Genomic DNA, 26,384 nt, shown 5'->3' with positions numbered 1-26,384 from the left:
GTTCGAAATAAATTCGTGATGCGAACGTCATGACGTGCCCTTGTAAGGGCAGCAGGACGTGAACGCGTTGGACGTTGTGATCTATCTCTGCGGTACCGCTTCATCCGCGCTGCACGACGTGTGAAGTACCGCAGTTCAGTTGACACGCGACAGCTTCGTCACCAAGAATGGGCACTTTGGCGCGTCATATGCAATAACGCAATGTCAGTGCGACCGAAAATCGCGAGGAAGGGTGGGGGACTCCGCGGTCAATGCGGACGCGTCCGAGGCGCCCCTGCGAGGATGCCGCAGGGCGTGGAGCTTAATGTCCGTGAAAGTCGAGTCCTTATTTCAGATAATGGAAGCTCTTTACGAGCGCGCAACAATAGCGGGGGGCGCACTGCGCGGGTGCATCATTAGGACAGCGCGATCCGTTCCGCAGATAATTGCGAGTCTGCTCTGGCTGTGGCCGGCCGCGGTCGTGTCCAGCCGCGCGGGTCGCGCGCTGCACAAGATAATTGTGAGAGTAAACAGTTGGCGGCAGTAAACGCGCGCCACCGCCGTTGCCCCGCTTTACGGCCGGGCGGGACCCTCAGGGGCCGTCAGCCAAAGCCTTCTAGATACAAGCCCTACGCACAGCGGCCATATTGGCACGTGACGTCACCAACTGTTGGCAATCTTATCTGTAGTCAGCAGTCCTGTTGTGTTGAAAGTGTGTGACACGTCAAAGTGACATATATTTCTTAAACTATTCGCCTACAGTTCTTCGAAGTATGGGATACAAGTGCTGCGTTCCCTTTTGCCAGGGAAATTATAAATCCCAAAAAGGCATGAAAGTGCACATGTTTAGATTTCCCAAATGTGTGAAGTTGAGAAATCGCTGGATTGCATTCCCAGACAGGGATTTGTGTCTACGCATCATTCAAGGGTAAGTAAATGACAAAAAATTATAGCGTGTTATTTGTTTCCATTGCACCACATTTGCCAATTGCTTTTAAAAGCAGTTATGTATCATCTACCAGTATAATTTGTTTCTTAATTCTGGACCATTGCTGCGAGGTTAATATGAAGCAACTATTGTCACACAGTATAGTTATTTTAATTAGTGTGGCTCGAAAATGTTTAGTATTCTTTATCATTCCTACCAGATTATTGTGTTTCCAGTACTTTTATTTGGAAGAGCTGCAGAATTACTTTGTTCAGTTTTACATATACAGCTATTCGGAAATAATTTCAATTTGAGTAAAATACCTTAGAAAATTGCTTTAACGAATTCAGTGTTTGACAGATTAAGCAGTATAGAAAGCAGAATTTCGATGTAAATGCATTGTGATTAAATTAACAGCACTCTGTGACGCGAATTTCTGTCAAGGATATAGGAGAAACAATCTTTTCATGTTTAAGGTTCTAAAGTTCTGGAGGAACCGGGAAATAAAATATTTTTTCGGGTTTTTTGATTTATTAAACATTACTATAGGAGGTGCCCCATTTCGTCGAATGATTTGAGTTTCGTGTGAGGTCATCAAATTTCGAAGTGGAGAGGAAAATTTACGAAAATAACAAGCAAAACAAATTTTTAAATTCTGTAGGAGCTCCAGCTGCTTTATTTAAAACCTAAAACGTCTGCTTGTTACACTAACCGATTTTTTACTGCAAGAAAACATAGCTCCTGAGATAAAAGACAGAATTTAAAATTGCAGTTTGTATTAGAGCCTAGAAACGCGTAGTTAAGGCAAATCGTCAAAATAATTTTACATCTTGAAATATCATAGGGCAGTTCTGTTCAGTTACTTTACGCAGCGATATAAATTTCCATACTTTCATTAGAAGGCCATGTAGAACAGGAAAGCACGAGAATCCGTATGCGGTCTCAGCTCTAAAACTCCTAAAGTTCGTATAGCTGCAGAGTGCTTAACAGGAGCGTTCCGATACAGACCCGGCCATCAGTATGTGACGTCACAAGTGTGCGCGCAGGCCTATAGTCTAGGTGGTGTCATCCCTCTCTCTGTAAGCTTTCTGGGGCAGCAATACGCGTCATCGCGTGTGCGCGTATACTGGATCCAGTCAAAAACATTTACGCCTAACTACGTCTGCGGCAGTAAATAACGAAAAAATCACAAAACAGCAGCGGCTTGGAGAAACAGACAGTAATTAAAAAGAAGCTGCCATTACTATTACAATGGCACCACCTTGCGGAGAGCTGTCCCGCCACGTTCTCAGTGCACAACAGCAGTTGCAATCTACGAACGAGAAACGGTGCTCACCGGTTCGATGAGAGCACGGGTCACATCCGGTTACAACAAGGGTAGCAGAAGTGATCCACAAAACTACCGTCCAATACAACTGACATCCATTTCCTGTAGAATCCTCCTACTCTGAGTTCAGACGTAGCGAGGTACCTCGAACCGTGTTACCGCCTCCAAAGCACCAGCATAGATTACGAAAACATCGACTATGTGAAACCCACCTAGCAGTTTGCTCATACGACATCCTGAAAGACATATCTCAAAGTAGTCCCCTATTTCTCATTTCCCGAAAGCATTCGACATAGTACCACACTTAAGATTACTGCAGAAAGGAGTTGTTGTTGCTGTTGTCTTCAGTCCTGAGACTGGTTTCATGCAGCACTCCATGCTACTCTATCCTGTGCAAGCTTCTTCATCTCCCACTACCTACTGAAACCTACATCCTTCTGAATCTGCTTAGTGTATTCATCTCTTGGTGTCCGTCTACGATTTTTACCCTCCACGCTGCCCTCCAATGCTAAATTTGTGATCCCTTGATGCCTCAAAACATATCCTACCAACCGATCCCTTCTTCTAGTCAAGCTGTGCCACAAACTTCTCTTCTCCCCAATCCTATTCAATACCTGCACATTAGTTACGTGATCTATCCACCTTATCTTCAGCATTCTTCTGTAGCACCACATTTCAAAAGCTTCTATTCTCTTCTTGTCCAAACTAGTTATCGTCCATGTTTCACTTCCATACATGGCTACACTCCATACCAATACTTTCAGAAACGACTTCCTGATACATAAATCTATATTCGACGTTAACAAATTTCTCTTCTTCAGAAACGCTTTCCTTGCCATTGCCAGTCTACATTTGATATTCTCTCTACTTCGACCATCATCAGTTATTTTACTTCCTAAACAGCAAAACTCTTTTACTACTTTAAGTGTCTCATTTCCTAATCTAATTCCCTCTGAATCACCCGATTTGATTTGACTACATTCCATTATCCTCGTTTTGCTTTTGTTGGTGTTCATCTTGTATCCTCCTTTCAAGACACTGTCCATTCCGTTCAACTGCTCTTCCAAGTCCTTTGCCGTCTCTGACAGAATTACAGTGTCATCGGCGAACCTCAAAGTTTTACTTCTTCTCCATGAATTTTAATACCTACTCCAAATTTTTCTTTTGTTTCCTTTACTGCTTGCTCAATAAACAGATTGAATAACATCGGGGAGAGGCTACAATCCTATCTCACTCCTTTCCCAACCACTGCTTCCCTTTCATGCCCCTCGACTCTAATGACTGCCATCTGGTTTCTGTACAAATTGTAAATAGCCTTTCGCTCCTTGTATTTTACCCCTGCCACCTTCAGAATTTGAAAGAGAGTATTCCGGTCAACATTGTCAAAAGCTTTCTCTAAGTCTACAAAAGCTAGAAACGTATGTTTGCCTTTTCTTAATCTTTCTTCTAAGATAAGTGGTAAGGTCAGTATTGCCTCACGTGTTCCAACATTTCTACGGAATCCAAACTGATCCTCCCCGAGTTCCGCATCTACCAATTTTTCCATTCGTCTGTAAAGAATTCGCGTTAGTATTTTGCAGCTGTGACTTACTAAACTAATAGTTCGGTAATTTTCACATCTGTCAACACCTGCTTTTTTGGTATTGGAATTATTATATTCTTCTTGAAGTCTGAGGGTATTTCGCCTATCTCATACATCTTGCTCACCAGCTGGTAGAGTTTTGTCATGACTGGCTCTCCCAAGGCCGTCAGTAGTTCTAATGGAATGTTGTCTACTCCGGGGGCCTTGTTTCGACTCAGGTCTTTCAGTGCTCTGTCAAACTCTTCACGCAGTATCGTATCTCCCATTTCGTCTTCATCTACATCCTCTTCCATTTCCATAATATTGTCCTCAAGTACGTCGCCCTTGTATAAACCTTCTATATACTCCTTCCACCTTTCTGCCTTCCATTCTTTGCTTAGAACTGGGTTGCCATCTGAGCTCTTGATATTCAAACACGTGGTTCTCTTCTCTCCAAAGGACTCTTTAATTTTCCTGTAGGCAGTATCTATCTCACTCCTAGTGAGATAAGCTTCTACATCCTTACATTTGTCCTCTAGCCATCCCTGCTTAGCCATTTTGCACTTCCTGTCGATCTCATTTTTGAGACGTTTGTATTCCTTTTTGCCTGCTTCATTTACTGCATTTTTATATTTTCTCCTTTCATCAGTTAAATTCAATATTTCTTCTGTTACCCAAGGATTTCTAGCAGCCCTCGTCTTTTTACCTACTTGATCCTCTGCTGCCTTCACTACTTCATCCCTCAGAGCTACCCATTCTTCTTCTACTGTGTTTCTTTCCCCCATTCCTGTCAATTGTTCCCTTATACTCTCCTTGAAACTCTGTACCACCTCTGGTTCTTTCAGCTTATCCAGATCCCATGTCCTTAAATTCCCTCCTTTTTTGCAGGTTTTTCAGTTTTAACCTACAGGTCATAACCAATAGATTGTGGTCAGAGTCCACATCTGCCCCTGGAAATGTCCTACAATTTAAAACCTGATTCCTAAATCTCTGTCTTACCATTATATAATCTATCTGATACCTTTTAGTATCTCCATGATTCTTCCATGTATACATCCTTCTTTTATGATTCTTGAACCAAGTGTTAGCTATGATTAAGTTATGCTCTGTGCAAAATTCTACCAGACGGCTTCCTCTTTCATTTCTTAGCCCCAATCGATAATCACCTACTATGTTTCCTTCTCTCCCTTTTCCTACTGATGAATTCCAGTCACCCATGACTACTAAATTTTCGTCTCCCTTCACTACTTGAATAATTTCTTTTATCTCATCATACATTTCATCAATTTCTTCATCATCTGCAGAGCTAGTTGGCATATAAACTTGTACTACTGTAGTAGGCATGGGCTTTGTGTCTATCTTGGCCACAATAATGCGTTCACTATGCTGTTTGTAGTAGCTTACCCGCACTCCTTTTCTTTCATTATTAAACCTTCTCCTGCATTACCCCTATTTGATTTTGTATTTATAACCCTGTATTCACCTAACCAAAGGTCTTGTTCCTCCTGCCACCGAACTTCACTAATTCCCACTATATCTAACTTTAACCTCTCGATTTCCCTTTTTAAATTTTCTAACCTACCTGCCCGATTAAGGGATCTGACATTCCACTCTCCGATCCGTAGAACGCCAGTTTTCTTTCTCCTGATAACGACGTCCTCCTGAGTAGTCCCGCCCGGAGATCCGAATGGGGGACTATGTTACCTCCGGAATATTTTACCCAAGAGGACGCTATCATCATTTAATCATACAGTAAAGCTGCATGTCCTCGGGAAAAATTACGGCCGTAGTTTCCCCTTGCTTTCAGCCGTTCGCAGTACCAGCACAGCAAGGCTGTTTTGGTTAATGTTGCAAGGCCAGATCAGTCAATCATCCAGACTGTTGCCCCTGCAACTACTGAAAAGTCTGCTGCCCCTCTTCAGGAACCACGTGTTTCTCCGGCCTCTCAACAGATACCCCTCCGTTGTGGTTGCACCTACGGTACGGCCATCTGTATCGCTGAGGCACGCAAGCCTCCCCACCTACGGCAAGGTCCATGGTTCATGGGGGAAAAGGAGTATCAACTGCAAATTGTGACTACGTTCAGGATTTCTTCGCTGGGCAACGTGTTATCTTGGATGTACAGTCATGGACAGATGTACAACTAACTTCAGGTACGCTACAGAGAATTGGATTGGTACCCTGGCTATTCATGCCATACATCAACTACCTTGTAGATAATACAAAAAGTAACCTAAGACTTTTCGCAGATGACGTGCACTGAAGAGCCAAAGAAACTGGTACACCTGCCTGATTCCGTGTGGGACCTCCTTGAACACACAGAAGTGCCGCAAAACAACGCGGTATGGATTCGGCTAATGTCTGAAGGTGTGCTAGAGAGAAATGACACCATGAATCCTGCATGGATATCCATAAATCTTTTAGAGTGCGAGAGGTGGAGATCTCTTCCGAACAGCAACTTGCAAGGCATCCCAGATATGCTCCATAATGATCACGTCTGGGGAGTTTGGTGGCCAGTGGAAGCGTTTAAACACAGAAGAGTGTTCCTAGAGCCACTCTGTAGCGATTCTGGACTTGTGGGATGTCGCATTGTCCTGCTGGAATTGCCCAAATTCGTCGGAATGCACAACGGACATGAATGGATGCAATTGATCCTACAGGATGCTTACGTATATGTCACCTGTCAGAGTTGTGTCTAAACGTATCAGGGGTCCCACACCACTCCAACTGCACACGCCCCAAACCATTACAGATTCTCCACCAGCTTGAACAGCCCCTGCCCAGCTCCGAAAAACCATATCGATGATGTTTCATTGAATGTTTCGCACGCTCACACTTGTTGACGGCCCAGCAATGAAATCTGCAGCAATTTGCAAGAGAGTTGCACTTCTGTCATGTTGAACGTCTGTCTGCAGTCTCTTGGGTCTGCAGTCTTGGTCCAAGTCTCGCAACATCTTTTTCCGGTCGCAGCGATATCGGAGATCTGATGTTTTACCGGATTCCTGATATTCGCGGTACACTCGTGAAATGGTCGTACGAGTAAGTCGCCACTTCATCGCTACCTCGGAAATGCTGTGTCCCACAGTTCATGGGCCGACTATATCCCCATGTTCAAATTCACTTAAATCTTGATAACTTGGCAATGTAGCAGCAGTAACGGATCTAACAACTGCGCCGAACGCCGCGTCGCCTTCTGCCAGTTTACATATCTCTGTGTTTGAATACTCGTGTCTATACCAGTTTCTTTCGCGCTTCGGTGTAATCACCTATAATGAAGTACAGCCTGAAAACAGTTGCGCAATTGGTAGAACCCAACTATCGACTCCCTGAGCACAAGGCTTTCTAAAGAGAATCGTTAAATGAATGCTGTCAAGAAGTCAGACCAGGCTAAGAACTGTCACCCAGTCGCACTATTGAGCACTATTTATACGTTCCTTGAAAGAATTCTATACAATCGGATTAGTCAAGTGATCTTTCAGAATGGACTGTGAAGCTGGTCCCGGCGGAGGTTCGAGTCCTCCCTCGGGCATTGGTGTGTGTGTGTATGTCGTTAGGATAATTTACGTTAAGTAGTGTGTAAGCTTAGGGACTGATGACCTTAGCAGTTAAGTCCCATAAGATTTCACACACATTTGAACTTTCAGAAACGTCCTGTTGAATATCCCTCATTCCGACCAGGACGGGACTGTGCTGATCTTATCTTTAACATTTATTGAATTAGGATACCAAATGAAGCAGAAAACATCATTTGTGTTCGTTGTTGTAGGTGCAGCAGACGACTGATCAGTAGCTACCCAACGCAAAACGTTTGAGACAGCTCAAGAAATCCGAACTTCGGATCTAGATATCTTAAGCAAATATTTCTGTAAATGGAATTTACAACGAATCTCAAGTTAAACAGAAGTTTCATGTATCCATCTGTCACTCAGAGTTGTCGATATCTATTGTGAAGAAGACGTACTTCATCATAACATGTAGCGAAAATGCCTTGGGATCACTTTAGATAGGACATTTTCTTTTAAGGAGAACTTCACAAGAAAATCCACTAAGCTCAAAAGCAGAAACAGCATCAGCCATACTCGTTGGGGATCGTGAGCAAACGCTCTTCGGGTATCAGCGCTCGGATTGGTACACTAACAGTAGAGTACTGTGCGCCTGTCTAGATCTATAGCCCACACGTAAAAGGTGGACGTACGGCTTAACAAGACCAGGAGAATTGTTAATGGGTCAATACGATGTACTTCCGTGATTTGGTTACCTGTACTGAGCCACATTAAACCTCATGATATCAGACAGAAGAGCGCGTTATTGCGTGAATACCAGAAGATTGCTGAAAACACCGACCTTCCTTGAACGATGTACTCTCTGTGTAGCGAAAAAGGCTAAGATCAAGACATTCCACTATCATCACAGAAAAATGTCCTCCAAAATGCCTGAAACTGCCTTGCATCCAGAAGAAACCCCCTGGATTCGAACAGCCTCTGGCACTTTGGACTACCATGAATCGCCACCGAAAGGGCCGTGGAAGATGTATACACACTCTCAAAAAATGGGGCAAATCCTCATCACATAGTGTGATGGTGGTGCGAAACGACAGATAGCTGCTTATGTTGTATCAACAAGTCCTGCACGTGCCTACAAGGGTCCTTTCGAAGATTTCCTGACAGTGACAAGTGATTTGATAAAATACCTTGATATCCGTATTTAGCTGATACCATTTGTGTTATTTTATGCTGGAGAGCTGCGTTGAAATGTTGGCATGTAGCAGTTTTGTAACGTTTTTGTATGTATTGTCATACTATAAAATAAAAGAAATCAATAAAATAAATATCAGTTTAGTAATGGAAGGTAGGTAAATAAATTCAGAGAGATCGTATGTATACTACTGATTACTACAAGTCAAACACAGCTCATAGTACATGGAAGAACATATTTAATTTTACATGGACGACGTGGCCTTCTGTATCAATGCCCAACCAAGAATTTGTCCACGAAGTATTTAAGAAACAGATGAACATTTCAAGGATCGTTAAATGAATGAAGAAGAGATTTACAAAGTTCTTCTATGGTTCATACGGGCCCGCAATACAAACAAAGTTGAATAGTATCGCTCTTGATGGCTCAGTACAGGCGTGATTTCTTTGCACTAGTATAACCCGTCAAGTTGCGCTAAGCAACGCGTTACTTCGTAACTTGTGGTTCGTAAACAGAGAGCGCACGAAGCAAATACCGCTTCGAGGTTTCACATCCACACCCAAGCTGCAGCCGCCGGCCAACCTTTACGTCTATGTAGTACAGCAGACCAGCCACAGACTAAGGGCAGGACAACATTCTTCGTGTCCTATTCGAATAGCGAACACACTGCTCTGCCACAGGCTGTGCTGATGAAACAGCTCGCTGAAAGGTGCAAAGAGTGTCTTCACTGCAGACATCCTTTAGTGGGCACAGATTATCTGAGCTGAAGTGGTCACGACTTACCAGATGCGGGAATTATGAGAAACTGAAAGTTGTGCATGCACCCTTACTAAAATGAATCAAAATAACACTGGAACACCGAGTGAGCAATTCTATACTGCTGCTGATGAAGCATAACTGCACTTACTGATGTACGTGAAATTGAAGAACAATTGAAGATGGAGTTCTGAATGTCCTCATCACACATCGAAGAACATTGCACAGTGTGAAAAGAGATGTGTGCAACACCAATTACTGGTCAGATCTTTATCAACCGATCTGTAATTTCTGTTAGGTACGTCTTTTTTCAGAAAACTAACATTTAATGTCACGTATTGCACATAGGCAGGGAGAAAGAGCCTACTGTTCGACTACGTAGTTGTCGGCAAATCAAGGGAAGCTGCTATAATTGTAAAATGTGCAGGAGTATCTGTTACCCCTCATCAGTCTGCGATACTGTGGAGGTAGGATTAATAAAGGGGATACAGAAGATCCCAAGACCGTCACGGGCAAATACGTAAATTGCAAGAAGAGACAGGCAACTTACTATTTACTTCCACAGAGATCTTGTGACCTGACAACGATGAAAAAGCATAGAGAATGGTCTGCACCCGTATCATTATGCTACCACGCAACACCTGCAACCTGCAGATCGCCATCAGCGGATGCACAATTCTGTGAATGGTTCCAAGAACAATGATGACTTTCTTTTTTGTGAACACCATATACTAGCAACCATTCTAAGAATTATACATATATACACAGAGTGAAGTGAAATTCATGCACACGAGCTTCACAGCAAGATAAAAAAAAAGGTCTCTCACAAAATTCCGTCCAGCGAGTACATCCGGCAGAAAAAGGACGTTAAAGAGTGGAAATCTGGGAACAATATTACCATATGTATGGTAAGTACCCCTGGCAGCACGTGTTAACTCTGCCACATAGCTGGTGCTGAAATAGAGTTTTGAGTTATCATGCAGATGGTCGATGGTTGAGGCACATGTTTTTTATTTGGTGAATGTTGTGCTGATGGTACGGTATCTGGCATCTTAATCGTAAACAGCGATTGCAGCGGGTCCACTAGAAAACATTTGCACTTATATGCTACAATGGTAGAAATGGAAGATTCATTTACTAGATGCAAAACCTGTTTTCTTTGTACCCTCCTCCAGTGGTCCCATAGATTAGTAACAACTACTATTCTTGCCTCGTTCAGGTCCATTACGTTTCGTTAGGGACTTACGTTACCAGTAGGACCAGCAACGTGCTTTGCAAACAATGCCCAACTTGGTTACTATTTGTACGAGTTATCATCATGGTCCCACTAATTATGCCACACTGAGTCTGGTAACCGCATGCAGTTTAGTATGTATCTCAATGCATTATTACTATTATTATTCCATCGCTAGGATTGTACAGCCGGCTGGAGTGGCCGAGCGGTTCTAGGCGCTACAGTATGAAGCTGCGCGACCGCTACGGTCGCAGGTTCGAATCCTGCCTCGGGCATGGATGTGTGTGATGTCCTTAGGTTAGTTAGGTTTAAGTAGTTCTAAGTTCTAGGGCACTGCTGACCTCAGAAGTAAAGTCCCATAGTGCTCAGAGCCGTTTGAACCATTTTTTTGGGATTGTAGAAACATCACGTCTATTACCGTTAGGGAAACAGGGTAATTCGAAAACGAACGTTTCACAATTAGCTGTGTCGGGCTGAATCATGCAGAACAATATCTGTCAGAGGGGTAATGCACGTTGGTGGAACAGCGCGCAGGACTAACGGCGTGTTTATACTGTATGCATTGTCCATCAGACAGGATCTAGATTCAAGGGGAATAACGCGCCCGTGACCGACTCCAATGTAAATGCTTAACCGTATCGAATTTCTTCATTGTAAAACTCTAAACCAGTGTTGCAAATGTATGGTATACACAAACGATGAATATGTGGATATGCTTCTGGTACTTGGAGCATCTGATAACCAGGCTGGTGTTGCTGGTCGTGAATATGCTGCTACATATCCTCGTCGACTCCATCAAGATAAAACCGTGTTTCTTCATCGAGCTGCGCCTTCGGGAGTCAGGTTCTCTCTTTCCACCATCGCGTGACAGAGGTCGTTCACGGACTCGCAATACTCCAGCTACTGAGGAAGCCATTTTGGAGATCATACACCAAGAACCTCAGCGAAGTACACGTAGCGTAACAAGGCAGCTGCGTGCATCGCAACGCAGGTCGTTAACGTGCTGTACGAGCTTGGGCTACACTCCTATCATTACGCTTTCACGGAACACCTGCATCCTGCAGATCGCCATCAGCGGATGCAATTCTGTGAATGGTTCCAACAACAACAGGAAGCCAACGATGACTATTAATACGATAATACGGTCGGATGAAGCAACATTCACTCATGAGGGTGTCTTTAATATGCACAATGCCCACCTTTGGTGTGAGGTTAACCCGCACGTCACAGGCGACCGTGGATGCCACGTTCGCTTTGGTATCAACGTCTGGGCTGTCTTCGCTCACCAGTCAAGAATCTTGGCACTAAATTCGCAAAAATTTTCTTCATTGCCAAATCTTCTGTAACGATCGTGTGAGTGGTTCTGTAAGACTAAGCAGATGACTCAGTAACCGACGATTACAATCCAGAAGTTGTTTCTCTTTTATTACACTTCGTGAATCCTTTAATTTCGACGGGGCGCCCGGCGCGTTGGTCATCCACGAGGAGCTCTCTCCCTTCCCGGAACAACTTGTGCGCCGGCCGCGGTGGCCGAGCGGTTCTAGGCGCTTCAGTCCGGAACCACGCAGCTGCTACGGTCTCAGGCTCGAATCCTGCCTCAGGCATAGATCTGTGTGATGTCCTTAGGTTAGTTAGGTTTAAGTAGTTCCGAGTCTAGGGGACTGATGACCTCAGATGTTGAGTCCCATAGCGCTTAGAGCCATCAGAGCTTGTGCCATTCAAAAATACTTCAGCGACTCATGGGAGCATCTCCGTAGGTGTATCGAATGTTTGTTGGGCAGTTTCTCCAAGTATCACAGTGCAGCGCCGCTCGAAATTCTGGTCCATGCTACGAGTGACGGTACTTCTTCGCAGCTGTTCACGAGAAACAGGGTGCTCACCTTTCACAGTCATACACGCGACTGAGGAAGGTCGCATTCTGATCACGAGGTCCCTCCACTCCCCCCAACATCACTCTTCCCATCCCTGACCCTCACCTCCCTACCCACCCCACGCCCTGTCATTCGGAGTTTGTTTGGCCTAAGAAAATCAGTCCTACTACTAATCATACAGTGAAGGCTTTCACAACCGGATGGTACTGTTGTTGATAATTCTTCCGGGTTATATGGCTGTGGTCCATGGAATTCTTCTATTCCTAACTTTTCGTCCAAGCAGGAGCAGCTATACCTCTGAAGATGTCGAACGTAGTATTGGATGAAACGTTAGGAATAGAAGAATTCCATGGACCACGGCCATATAACCCGGAAGAATTATCAACAACAGTCCTACTACTGTTGGATCGCACTGTGTATCCGTCCTCAAAAATGGTTCAAATGGCTCTGAGCACTATGGAACTTAACTTCTAAGGTCATCAGTCCCCTAGAACTTAGAACTACTTGAACCTAACTAACCTAAGAACATCAAACACATCGATGCCCGAGGCAGGATTTGAACCTGCGACCGTAGCGGTCGCGCGGTTCCAGACTGTACCGCCTAGAAGCGCTCGGCCACCCCGCCCGGCTTACCCATCCTCCTGGCATTCAGTGAGATCTCACGGACTGCAGGCAACCGATGCCTGCCCTCTACGGCTCTGGACTATAATACGCTAGTCGGTACGGGAGCAGGGCTCCATCACGCCACGGGATGCCGCGACTGGGAATCCGCCCGGAAGGCTGCGGTAAAAAGCCGCGGGAATGCCGCGCTCTGGGTCTGCGTCTGCAACGGCCCGGGCGGCGCGGGCAGACGGCAGCGCATTAGAATACAGTGAAGGATGGGCACCGCGGGCCGCTCCTTTTGTGGCCCTGATAACGGCCGCTTTATTTGGAGTCGCCGCGGCCGCGGCCGCCGTCTGGCGGTGGCGGTGGCGGTGGCGGTGGCAGTTCTTTGTTTTTCCCTTTGGGCGCGGGTCGGCCGAGTGATCGTTAGCAGCTCGCAGACAGCGAGCGTCCTGTCCGCCGGCCGAGATCTCGCGGGGATAGCGCCCGCCGTCCGGCTACCGGTCTTCGATCAGTCTTGCACGACTGCGTCGCCCCGACTCGACAATGCTTTCCCGCTGTGAGTGAAGTGGCGGCGGCGGCAGAGAATTGTGGCCGCGTCTCTGTACGTCGTAAGTCAGCGCCACTCGTGCGGAGCATGCTGTTCTAAAGAGCAAGTAATGGCCGGCGTAATGAGAGCCTAACGACAGCCGCGGGCCGCCTGATGGACTGCTGACGGCCGCGCCACCCTGCTGCGCAACCTCATCTCGGATCCGGCGCCCGCACTTGGCGGCTTACACCTCCGACGGCGGCGTTCGTTGTACTACCTCCGCTTCGCTTGACGTTACATTTCTTCTTGCCACGTCTGATGAAACGAGACCTTTTGATTTTACCGGGAGATCAAAAAGTCAGTCTGAATTTGAAAACTGAATAAATCACGGAATAATGTAGATAGAGAGGTACAAATTGACACACATGCTTGGAATGACATGGGGATTAGAACCAAAAAAATACAAACGTTCAAAAACTGTCCGACAGACGGCGCTTCATCTAATCAGAATAGCAATAATAAGCATAACAAAGTAAGACAAAGCAAAGATGATATTCTTTACAGGAAATGCTCAATATCTCCACCATAATTCCTCAACAATAGCTGTAGTCGAGGAATAATGTTGTCAACAGCACTGTAAAGTATGTCCGAAGTTATGGTGACGCATTGGCGTCGGATGTTGTCTTTCAGCATCCCTAGGGATGTTGTCGGTCACGATACACTTGCGACTTCAGATAACCCCAAAGCCAATAATCACACGGACTGAGGTCTGTGGACCTGGGAGGCCAAGCATGACGAAAGTAGCGGCTGAGCACACGATCATTACCAAACGACGCGCGCAAGAGATCTTTCACGCGTCTAGTAATATGAGGTGGAGCGTCATCCTGCATAAACATCGTACGTTCCAGCAGGTGTTTATCAGCCAGGCTGCGGATGATGCGATTCTGTAACACATCGGCGTACCTCTCACAATGTTGACTGGAATACTCTCTTTCAAATTCCAAAGGTGGCAGGGGTAAAATACAGGGAAAGGGAAGCAGAGGTTGGGAACAGAGTGAGACACGGTTGTAGCCTCTCCCCGATGTTATTCAATCTGTATATTGAGCAAGCACTAAAGGAAACAAAGGAAACATTCGGAGAAGAAATAAAAACTTTGAGGTTCGCCGATGACATTGTAATTCTGTCAGAGACAGCAAAGGACTTGGAAGAGCAGTTGAATGGAATGGATAGTGTCTTGAAAGGAGGATATAAGATGAACATCAACAAAAGCAAAACGAGAATAATGGAATGTAGTCGAATTAAGTCGGGTGATGCTGAGGGAATTATAATAGGAAATGAGACACTTAAAGTAGCAAAGGAGTTTTGCTATTTGGGGAGCAAAATAACTGATGATGGTCGAAGAAGAGAGGATATGAAATGTAGAATGGCAATGGCAAGAAGCGTTTCTGAAGAAGAGAAATTTGTTAACATCGAGTATAGATTTAAGTGTCAGGGAGTCGTTTCAGAAAGTATTTGTATGGAGTGTAACCATGTATGGAAGTGAAACATGGACGATAAATAGTTTGGACAAGAAGAGCATAGAAGCTTTCGAAATGTAGTGCTGCAGAAGAATGCTGAAGATTGGATGGGTAGATCACATAACTAACGAGGAGGTATTGAATAGGATTGAGGAGAAGAGGAGTTTGTGGCTGAACTTGACAACAAGAAGGTACCGGCCGGTAGGACATGTTCTGAGGCATCAAGGTATCACAAATTTAGCAATGGAGGGCAGTGTGGAGGGAAAAAATCATAGAGGGAGACCAAGAGATGAATACACTAAGCAGATTCAGAAGGACGTAGGTTGCAGCAAGTACTGGGAGATGAAGAAGCTTGCACAGGATAGAGTAGCATGGAGAGCTGCATCAAACCAGTCTCAGGACTGAAGACCACAACAACAACAACCTCTCACCCGTCAGGGTAGCAGTTTTGCTGTCCAGCGCCATCTGTCGGACATTTTGCAAACTATGTTTTTTTTGGTGGGGGGGGGGTCTAATAAAACTCCATGCCACTCCAAGCATGTGTGTCAAATTTTACCTCTCTATCTACTTTATTCCGTCGTTTATTAAGTTTTCAAATTTGTACTGACTTTTTGATCACTCTGTACATCACTACTCAATAATATGCACACATCTACAAATGTGATGCATCACCCCGATGCGTCACGCAGGTGTGTTGCTATTGTGACTATTCCTGCACCGGTAGGAAGGTCACCCCTGAGAGTGTTTATAAGCATATTAGGGGCATTCAGTAAGTAATGTGACATTTCTTCTTCTCGACCAATTTCGGACGGCATGCGATTTCAGACCGATTCCGTATTTCTGGATTTTCGGGAGGCTTTTGACACTGTACCACACAAGCGGCTCGTATTGAAATTCCGTGCTTATGGAATATCGTCTCAGTTATGTGACTGAATTTGTGATTTCCTGTCAGAGAGGTCACAGTTCGTAGTAACTGACGGAAAGTCATCGAGTAAAACAGAAGTGATTTCTGGCGTTCCTCAAGGTAGTGTTATAGGCCCTTTGCTGTTCCTTATCTATGTAAATGATTTGGGAGACAATCTGAGCAGTCGTCATCGGTTGTTTGCAGATGACGCTGTCGTTTATCGACTAATAAAGTCATCAGAAGATCAAAACAAACTGGAAACGATTTAGAAAAACAATTTGAACAGTGCGAAAAGTGGTAGTTGACCCTGAATAACGGAAAGTGTGAGGTCATCCACTTGAGTGCTAAAAGGAACACATTAAAAACTTCGGTTACACGATAAATCAGTCTAATCTAAAAGCCTTAAACTCAACTAAATTCCTAGGTATTACAATTACGAACAACTTAAGTTGGAAGAAACACATATAAAATGTTGTGGGGAAGGCTGGCCAAAGACTGCGTTTTATTGGAAGGGCACTTAGAAAATGTAACAGACCACCTAAGGAGACTGCCTACACTACGCTTGTCCGTCCTCTTTTAGAATACTGCTGCGCGGTGTGGGATCCTTACCAAATAGGACTAACGGAGAACATCGAAAAATTTCAAAGAAAGGCAGCACGTTTTGTATTATCGCGAAAGATGGGAGAGAGTGTCACGGAAATGAAACAGGATTTGGGCTGGAAATCGTTAAAATAAAGGCGTTTCTCGTTGCGACATTATCTTCTCACAAAATTCCAATCACCAACTTTCTCCTCCGAATGCGAAAATATTTTGTTGACACCGACCTACATACGGCGGAACGATCACCACGATAAAATAAGGGAAATCAGAGCTTGTACGGAAAGATATAGGTGTTCATTCTTTCCGCGAGCTATACGAGATTGGAATAACACAGAATTGTGAAGGTGGTTCGATGACCCCTCCGCCAGGCACTTAAATGTGATTTGCAGAGTATCCATGTAGATGCAGAAAAAAGAGCGGAATTTGTTGTGGGACGTCGTGGAATATTCCCCTCTTGAGCTTCTTGAAGTTGCGATAGGTGGCGGCGATATACATACCTTACCTCTCTAGTAACGACGGAGCCAACGTCTTTGCTGCATCAATAACGTCCTTATCATCCACGCACCACTCCCTCGGTGTCCGTCCTTCACTGGACCAAACAGATGAAATCGAGGTGAGTTCCAAGCAGAAAGCTGGAGTTTCTCTTAGCGGAAAACTACAAGGTCGCAGATATTCATAGGAGCTTGCAGAATGTCTGCGGGGACCTCGCAGTCAACAAAAGCACGACGTATGTCAACGTTGTATCAATGTCACCCTAATCTGTGCGATCTCCCGCGTGCCGACCGACTGCAGACGGCTGTGCTACCCTCACGATACTGCAAAAACGGCTCCAGCGTGTTCGTTGTCACAAAAATGCAAACGAACTTCTCCTTCTCCATGACAACTCTAGGCCTCACATAAGTCTGCGCAGCCGAGAGGAGCTCACAAAACTCCATTGGGCTGTTCTTCCTCGTCCACGTTCTCCTCTTTGGCCCAGGGAAGGATGCACTCCGCTGGAAACAGTACATGGATGACTGGGAAGTTATTGATCCAGCAAGACGTTAGCTCCAACGTGACCACCGAGGGTGCAACCGGGCATACAGGCCCACTAGAAAGCCGGCAGAAGGCCGTCGCATTGAACGGAGATTGTGTTGGAAAAAGAATAAAAAAAGGTTTTTATAGTCAAAAGAGTGGGGAATAACACAGTGTACTGGAACCCTAAATGAAGCTACCCAGTTCTCATCAAAAAATGTCTTATTTATTGAACGCCCTCCTTATACACAGGTACCATGAGCCATACCTATGGTTGGAACGCCGTACTCAAATGGATTGCAACATTTTAGTTCTAAGTAAAGCACCAGAAGCGACGGATTAGCATTTGCGGAAAAGCAGAGCGAACATCCGTCAAGCCACGAAAGACAGCTGCGACCAATGTTCGGATCCACAAAATCATGTTATGCGCAGAAAGCTTGTCAACCAAGGAAGTTACTCTGCATGTGTACCACAGTCAAAGTTATGTGGTGCAGACGTGAAATCAGTTCCAACTGAAAAGCAGTGTACAGGACTTACCGGGCAGGCTGTCCACGTTCGACAGCTGCACAGGGTGTTCGTTGTCTAAAGTTTTTCAGTCGAAGGAACCGTGGGCTGAGTCCTCCGAAACTCAGTTCGGGGTTCGGCGTCATGTATTGCATCAGACTGTTAGCAGACGATTGCGTGGTGCGAATCGCTATTCCCGACGGCCACAGCGAGCATCACGCCGTAAACCACAACGCCATGGGCTTCGTTACAAATGAGCAAGGAACCATGCAGAATGGTTACCGCTGGATTGTCAACGGGCGTTTGATACGTCGCGCAGTTGGCTCCAGTACCTCTGCCTTGTAGTGTCGTCTTTGGCATCGATTTCGCTTTGGACAGCCGAGAGTCAGTTGTTCATCGCGGATTCGGCTGTTTGAGTCTGCAGCGTTGAGCCAGCAGGTGTCACCGTGTGGTCTGCCTGTTGCGGTTACAACACGGACGGAAGGTTGGCCCTTGCTTGGTGCCCATGCTCATTGCGCGTCGGATTACTGGAGTGCTGCGGCCGGAGACCGAGGAGGCATTTTAGGTTCCGGCACGAGACGTGGTGTTTGGCTTTTCTCCTCACGCAGTGCGTGTTGAGAAGAAGAGCTTGCAGGAGCGTCGCCCGGAATTTACCGTTCGCCTGGGCCATGGTGTGTGTTTGATTTAAACAGGTGAAACTGTGTGCTTATCTATATTTGTTAAAGATTAACTAATGTCATCTTCAGTGTGAATTCGGTGACAAACCTGATATGTCAAAGTTATGTCACACGTGGCATGATAACGGGGCTTGGGCTTTCCATCTTCGTTTCCCACCACTCGATGAAGGATCTGCAGCTATTTGTAAGGAAGCCCGATGAGCTTCTCATTATTGAGTGATGGTATATCTAAAATTGTTGTAATCTTGGTGATTAAGTAGCAAAATTTGCACTTTAGTTCACGGGTAACGAAATACTATGCTGTCTCCTAAAACTACATCAAATTCCACGAAAGTGTAGTTCTGGTGGGCTCTTTCACACTTAAAATAATACTCAGCTGTTACTATAACGTTTCAAGAAACAATCTTATTTACGGGTGTATTGTAGTCTTTAAATGATTTCTTAAGTGTTGAGTTAAAAGAAATTTTTGGCGTGCTTTCCTGTTTTTATGTTATGTTTTATTCTTTTATGTAATATGAATGAGCAATCGCAAGTGTGCTGCTACAGTTGATTCATGTTTCAGTTGTGCGGGACGTAGTGTATTTCGTCCGGTACGTTGGGGTGTGGCACCGGAGCATGACGACTTGGCCGTTGCCGGTGCGACTGAGATTCGTCAGGCCGGGCTCCATGTAGCTGGCCTTCTGTCTCCATTTCTTCCTTAAGTTGAGTATTGCTGTTCCCTTTGTTCCTGGCTCTGTCAGGTCGTTAATCTTTGTAGCTCGTTCCTCCGCCGCTTTGGCGAATGCACCTTTCGCTCGAAATATGAATTTAAACATGTAAAACTTGGTTTTACTCTGTATTTAGTGCTCGATCGGATTGCTGGAGGCTCCGCCTTATTAATTCTGTATTCCTTATCTGCCATTTGTTTATGATATTTGTACCTTTTAGACTGGTTGAGAAGTCCTATTTTTATAAAGGAGGGTTTCATGTGCGTATGTTCTGAGGGAATGTTTAGAAGCCGGGCACTGTTTGCCAGCCTTTATAGCCGAGCGGTTCTAGGCGCTTCAGTCTGAAACCGCCCTGCTGCTACGGTAGCAAGTTCGACTCCTGCCTCGGGCATGGATGTGTGTGCTGTCCTTAGGATAGTTAGGTTTAATTAGAAATCTAGGGGACTGATGAACTCAGATGTTAAGTCCCATAGTGCTTGGAGCCAATTTTTGAGAAGCTGTTTTTTTATTAATTGTTTGTTATTTAATTAGTACCACCCTGTACTGGCGTCAACTGGATTATTTCTTAGTTAGATGTTTGTGTGATCGGTGTCTTCGTTGACGAGCGTTGAAGTTTTAGAAGTTGCACTTGTGTGCCTTATGTTATGCCTTAATGTTATACCTTGTATGAATTTATATTGCAAAAGAGAAGTCATTCTACAGGATAGTTTTGCGGGTTCAGTTTGCAAGTTCTGATTGTATTAAGTATTTACACCAACAGAAACTTTGCTAATGTTTTATGCGTTTCTTATGCAGATTTTAACAGGGCTTTAAGAAAAAAATGTATTGTGCTCCTTTGAGGTTGTTAAATTTACCTGTTTTACTGCATTTAAATTGTGCAAGGTAATAAACATTGTTCAACACAAGCTGTGTATGTTTGGTAATTATGGCCCAGCTGTTTCCTGTCGTATTATTGAACGCAAATACCACGTTCCACTGTTGTTTAAGGAGGAAAATCAGATTTGTTAGTACGCTGATAATCACAGATAGCATGTCTGGAGAAAAGCCGATAACGTCTCCAACACTGTGTCACTCACTTTTTAAAAAGTTCGTGGTGGAGTGGTTTTTTGGGTTGGCGTTACATGGGGTTACTGACATCTCTCCTGATTGCTGCGGGCAATCTCACTGTCTACTGTACAGGGACGTGATTCCACAACTAGTAGTGGGTTTGTATCATGAATTTCATCTCGATTGATGACAACCCGTTTTTGTAAATGCCTTCCTTCAGCTTGTTAGGATCACCAGAACGGAGTGGTCTGGCTCTTTTCTCCATACATGACCCAATAGAACCTGTGTGGGGTCGGCTGAACGAGCTCTTTTTGTAAGTCGACAACGACCACGCATTCTGAGCAACTTACGCAGAATCTTCATCGAAAAGTGTTACAATCTGAACCGTGGCTCCTTAGATGGTCTCATCGATGATATACAACGAGTGATTCGCGCCTGCATCACAGTAAAAGGACGGTCCACCACGAGTTGACGTTGCTCAGTAGCGCTATGGAGGAAAAAAAGAAAAACAAACGATTTTCCATTTTTTTCAAATTATTTATCAGGACACTTTGCAAATGAATTGATACGCGTGCCTCACAAACAATTTTTGTTTTCAGTGCCATGAATTTCGGACTAAACAGGTGATGGAAAACATTTGTTGCGTGTGTAGTTTACAATGTTCCCCGAGCCGTCGAGTCACCACCACAACATCGCCTGATCCTGAATACAGTTTGACTGCATGTCGCCTCGTACGGAAAAGACTGACGCAAAGAAAGGAAAGTTGTTTGCTATAAGCACTTCTAGAAACTGTCGTAATATTCAGTTCTGGATTTTCTCTGTCGCCCAAACAACTGGCGAAGCCGCTTTAACAGGCACTAAACAAAAATCGGTGAATCGTTAGTTTCTGCTCTGGCAGTTATACTTGAAATTAATGTTTTCCAACATTAACCGCCCATAGGATTATATGCCAGGTGTTCGGACACTGTGCTGTTATCAACACAGAGTTCAAAGTTCTTTCTTATCCTTGAAATATCAAAATGTACTTTTATAAATACCTGCTGTTGAAGTGTTACAAAACTAAACACACCCCTCTGAGTATTAGCGCTTCTCACCATTAAAAAACTTTTTATTATGCGTCTAACATGTTGATTAAAATTTATAACACATACAACCGAAATAATCTTCTTCTTGGGTATACCAGAACTGCATCATTCAGTGAATATTAGTTCGCGTATTCTTCCAAATACACCTTCACGCGGTTTATTTCCACTTACGATATGTCTCGACTGATTCTAGTGGGAAATGAAATTGAAGCGTCACCCATCCACCAGTGTCAGCCCAGTTTGCAGGTGAATATAAGTTTAATTTAGTGTTTTGTTTATGTATTTTCTAATATTTGTAATTGTTGTGAATTATCTAAAGTTTTCTATTTATTTTTATGTTTCATATACGAAGAGGGCGGCGCAACGAAAGGAGACAGCATCTTCACTGCCGGGACCAGAGAGAAAATTGCTGGCCACTATACGTCGCGGGTCGACAGCCAAAGAGCAACAGAAGATCCTGAAACCGAGTTGTTGCGTCGTGCTTCCAAAAACTAAAAAAAATATGAATTTGTAATGTTTCTACAACAATGGCGTCATAGAAAGATTAATCATGTTGTAAATGTTCAGTCCTATCTTGTCAAGGCTCAGGTTCACATCTGTATGTGGTATATAGGAAGATAATAAACTAGTGTATACTACAGAAGTTTCAATACGTGTTCCGAGAATTTATTTATGAAGAATTATGTTAAGGAAGAAGTATTACTAATTTATTTGACAAGGTTATTACTTTTTGGTAACGTTCATCGCGAGTTTGAGTCTTCAAAGTTTATTCAATGTGGTTCTATTATTTATTAAAGCAGATAACTTGCATTAATATAATTTCTGAGAAGAAACGAACGACATCTAAATTGAAACAAGTTTGCGCAAACCAATTGGACTGAGTGACGTAATTCTGCGCATACGACTCAAATGATGATGTTTTAATTACAGTTTCGTTCAAGAACCATTCAGCGACCATTTTAAAATGAGTTTAAAAAATTCTGAAGTGTTTTGTAACTGACGTTGGTGACAAAGTCTGCACATTGTCATATGTCAAAAGAAAATCATTTATAAAAAACTAACGCCGTTACACTACATGATTCCATAAACATATACTTGATTCAATTGTGGCCAAGAACAAAGCGAATAAATTTAAAAAGATGTATTTAACACTGAGTACTGATTCATGCATTTCATAGTGAGATCATAATCGCCACAGGAGACGTATAGCATCACTTTTCTAGTTGCAGAGTACAGCCGTAGACGATCTGCGTATTGTAGTAAGTGACGTAAAACAACGTGCCACGTCAAGTTAGGCCGTTAGTGCTCGCGACTTCTCCTTGACGTGATGTAAACAAGTAAAGAGGACGAGGCACCTTGTAGTTTACGCTGAACAATAAACATCATTTTCATAAACTCATTAGCATTAACACCATACAATACATCCGCGGTGAAGAACTCTCTGCGTATAACAACAGTTGTCCTGAGAGTAGCGAAGGAAAAGGACAGAAGATTAAGGCTTACCGCCCATCGACGACGAGATCACTAGCGGCGGACCAGTAGCTGGGGAAGGAAATCAGCCGTGGCCTTTCAAAGGGACCAACCAATCATTGGGCTAAGCGAATTTGGGAAATCACGGAAAACCTAAAGCTGTACGGGGGGGGGGGGGGGGGGTGACTCCAGCCACCACCCTTCTGAACAGGAAGCCAGTCCCATACCACTGCGGCGTGCGGCGTCTCGCTCATTTGTGAGGACCGATCTGAAACTTCTAGAGTAACTCAGAGATGGCTTGAAGTTTCGAAAAATTATTACGATTTTAGAGTGTTACGATGTAACACCACAGATTTAAATACACTAAAAAATAACAGAAAACGATGCACCATGATGTAATTACCCGAAGGGAAGGAAATTGGTGAATCTGGTGTAATGTGCAGAAAAACAAATGATTACAAATGCAGAAACATTTGATAATTTGTTGAAGGGAAAGAGCTTCACAAACTAAGCAAGTTAATAACGCGTTCGTTCACCTTTGGTCCTTTTTGCAAGCAGTTATTCTCTTTGACATCGATTGATAGAGTTGTTGGGTGTTATTTTGAGGGTTATGGTGCCAAATTCTGTCCAACTGGAACAGCAGATCGTCAAAATCCCGAGATGGGTGAAGGGCCCGGCCCATTATGCTCCAGACGTTCTCAATTGGCCAAAGATCCGGCGACACTTATGGCCAAGGTAGGGCTTGGCAAACACGAAGAAATTTCCGACATACGCCGACGGGCATTATCTTCCTGAAATGTAAGTTCAGGATGGATTGCTATGAAGAGCAACAAAATGTAGCTAACAGTATCGTTTACGTACCGCTGTGAAGTAATGATGCCGCGGACAACAACGTAGGGGGTCGCACTATGAAAAGAAATGGCACCCCAGACCATCATTCATGGTTGTCGGGCAGCACAGCTGGCGACGTTCAGGATGCTAGCCCACAGCTTTGCCAACGGCCTTGCCGCAGCAGATCACCGAAGTTAGGAGCCGTTGGGCTGAGCTATCACTTGGATGGGTGACCATACGGTTTGTCGAGCAATGTTAGCAAGCAAGGTGCGCTCAGCCCTTGTGAGGCAAACTGAGCACCTACTTGATTGAGAAGTAGCGTCGCCGGTCTCGTAAACTGACATACGACCGGGAGACCGGTGTGCTGACCACATGCCCTTCCATATCCGAATCCAGTGACGCGTGTGGGATGAGGGTGACACGGCGGCCGGTCGGTACCGTTGGGCCTTCATGGCCTGTTCGGGCGAAGTTTAGTTTAGGTTTTCTTATCCCACCGCTGTCCTGGGCTTCTCCAGGCACGTCTTCGTTGGTCATCGGGTCTCAGTTCGAAGCGGGAGTCATCAGCGAAGACAACAGTCCTCCAGTCCTCAGATTCCAGGACGAAGACGTGTCTGGAGACATCCCAGGCAGCGGTGGGGCATCAACCTGAGTGTCGCCAGCCGTACGACCCTAGAACCAAGCGCGATGACCTGCGGTGCTACTTTATTTCACAGCAGGACCCCTTGGGTTGTCATCCGCAGCATCCTTACAGCACAGCGATACGTCGACGATATTCTACGCCCCATTGTGTGTGCTTGTGTGTGTGTGTGTGTGTGTGTGTGTGTGTGTGTGTGTGTGTGTGTGTGTGTGTGAGTGTGTGTCTGTGTGTGCGAGAGAGACAGAGAGAGAGAGAGAGAGAGAGAGAGAGAGAGAGAGAGAGAGAGAGAGAGCGCTTGCTGTGCAGGTCTCCACTGTCGTCTCTTCCAACGGGATTAGATGTGGTCCCTTTGAGACGCTACAATATGAACTACAAGTATTTTGGAGCTGACCCTTACTGGTCATACATCAAGCATTAACATCCAGCGAACTAGCAACTTCAGCCACAAAGCCACCTGACAGGGTTTCCGCATTCATCTGTCGGCATAGTACACTGCCAGAGCCACCTTACTGTAACTGAACCGCGTCTTCCGTCGAGGCATTAATTACAGTCGTTCGGTTCATAACTGTTGGTTAATTAGATAATATCTGGCACACGAAGTGCGCGAGTAACGAGATGCAAATTGAACAGTTCAGGTGGGCGGCGAGCGTGAAGTTGAGCGACTCGCCCCGCCACGGCTGGCCTAGCGAGCGCAGATTACCACTGGCCACATATCTGCGGCATAACTCACGGTTATCGCTTTTGAAACGTGCGTATCAAAGGGGTGCGGCGAAAAACGGCGCATGGTGCGGGGCTCGCTAAAAGCACACGTGCTTAACAGCTGGCGCCGGCTCTGCCTGTATCTCGACCCCAGTAATCGCCCCAGTCGCCACGCAGCTGCGAAATTACTCGCCGTTGCCGAGATACCGTATTCCAAGCGTCTACAGTTACGTGTGTGTACATGCTCGATAACGGAAGAAGCTATATGGAATGGCATCAATGAACTGGACACAATATGCATTTTGTTGCCGTTTATTTACATTATTTGCTTTCTTCTACTTCAACGTCAACAGAAATGAGTTTTACCATCCATTCCTAATATAATCTCGTATAAATGCAGCTTCTCCTGTCCAGGAACATAGATACATTTGAACCAATTCCCTACCGAAAATTACGAAGGGAACCGAAAGTAAAAGACATTTGCAAAAGGCCATTGCTGACAGTAGCACATAAGCTATAGGTCTTCAGTGAACTATACGCCACAGTAGCTAGACACCAGCTTACTCTAATGGTATTGTGTGGTCCTGTGACTCGTGTTTTTGCTTCTTTCCAAAAGATTTGGAGCGTCGAGTGCACGGAGGCGGTTAACCCGCTGTGGGTGAAGGGTGCCCTATCCCACCAGAGGTTCGAGTCCTCCCTCGGCGTCCGCAGCTCGTGGTCGTGCGGTGACGTTCTCGCTTCCCGCGCCCGGGTTCCCGGGTTCGATTCCCGGTGGGATCAGGGATTTTCTCTGCCTCCTGATGACTGGGTGTTGTGCGATGTCCTTAGGATAGTGAGGTTTAAGTAGTTTTAAGTTCTAGGGGACTGATGACCATAGATGTTAAGTCCCATAGTGCTCAGAGCCATTTTTGAACCTCCCTCGGCCATGGGTTTGTGTGTTGTTCTTCGCACAAGTGAGTTTAAATAGTCTGTAAATGCAGGGACCGATGACCTCAGCAGTTTGGTCCGTTAGGAATTGACACACACATTTGGTAAAGGATGCTGTTCACGCCAGGGGGGATTCTACACTCCTGGAAATTGAAATAAGAACACGTGAATTCATTGTCCCAGGAAGAGGAAACTTTATTGACACATTCCTGGGGTCAGATACATCACATGATCACACTGACAGAACCACAGGCACATAGACACAGGCAACAGAGCATGCACAAT

Source organism: Schistocerca gregaria, chromosome 5 (genome assembly GCF_023897955.1).
Source record: "Schistocerca gregaria isolate iqSchGreg1 chromosome 5, iqSchGreg1.2, whole genome shotgun sequence".
NCBI lineage: Eukaryota > Metazoa > Arthropoda > Insecta > Orthoptera > Acrididae > Schistocerca > Schistocerca gregaria.
The sequence above is the reverse complement of the archived record's forward strand: the minus strand, read 5'-3'. Positions refer to the sequence as shown.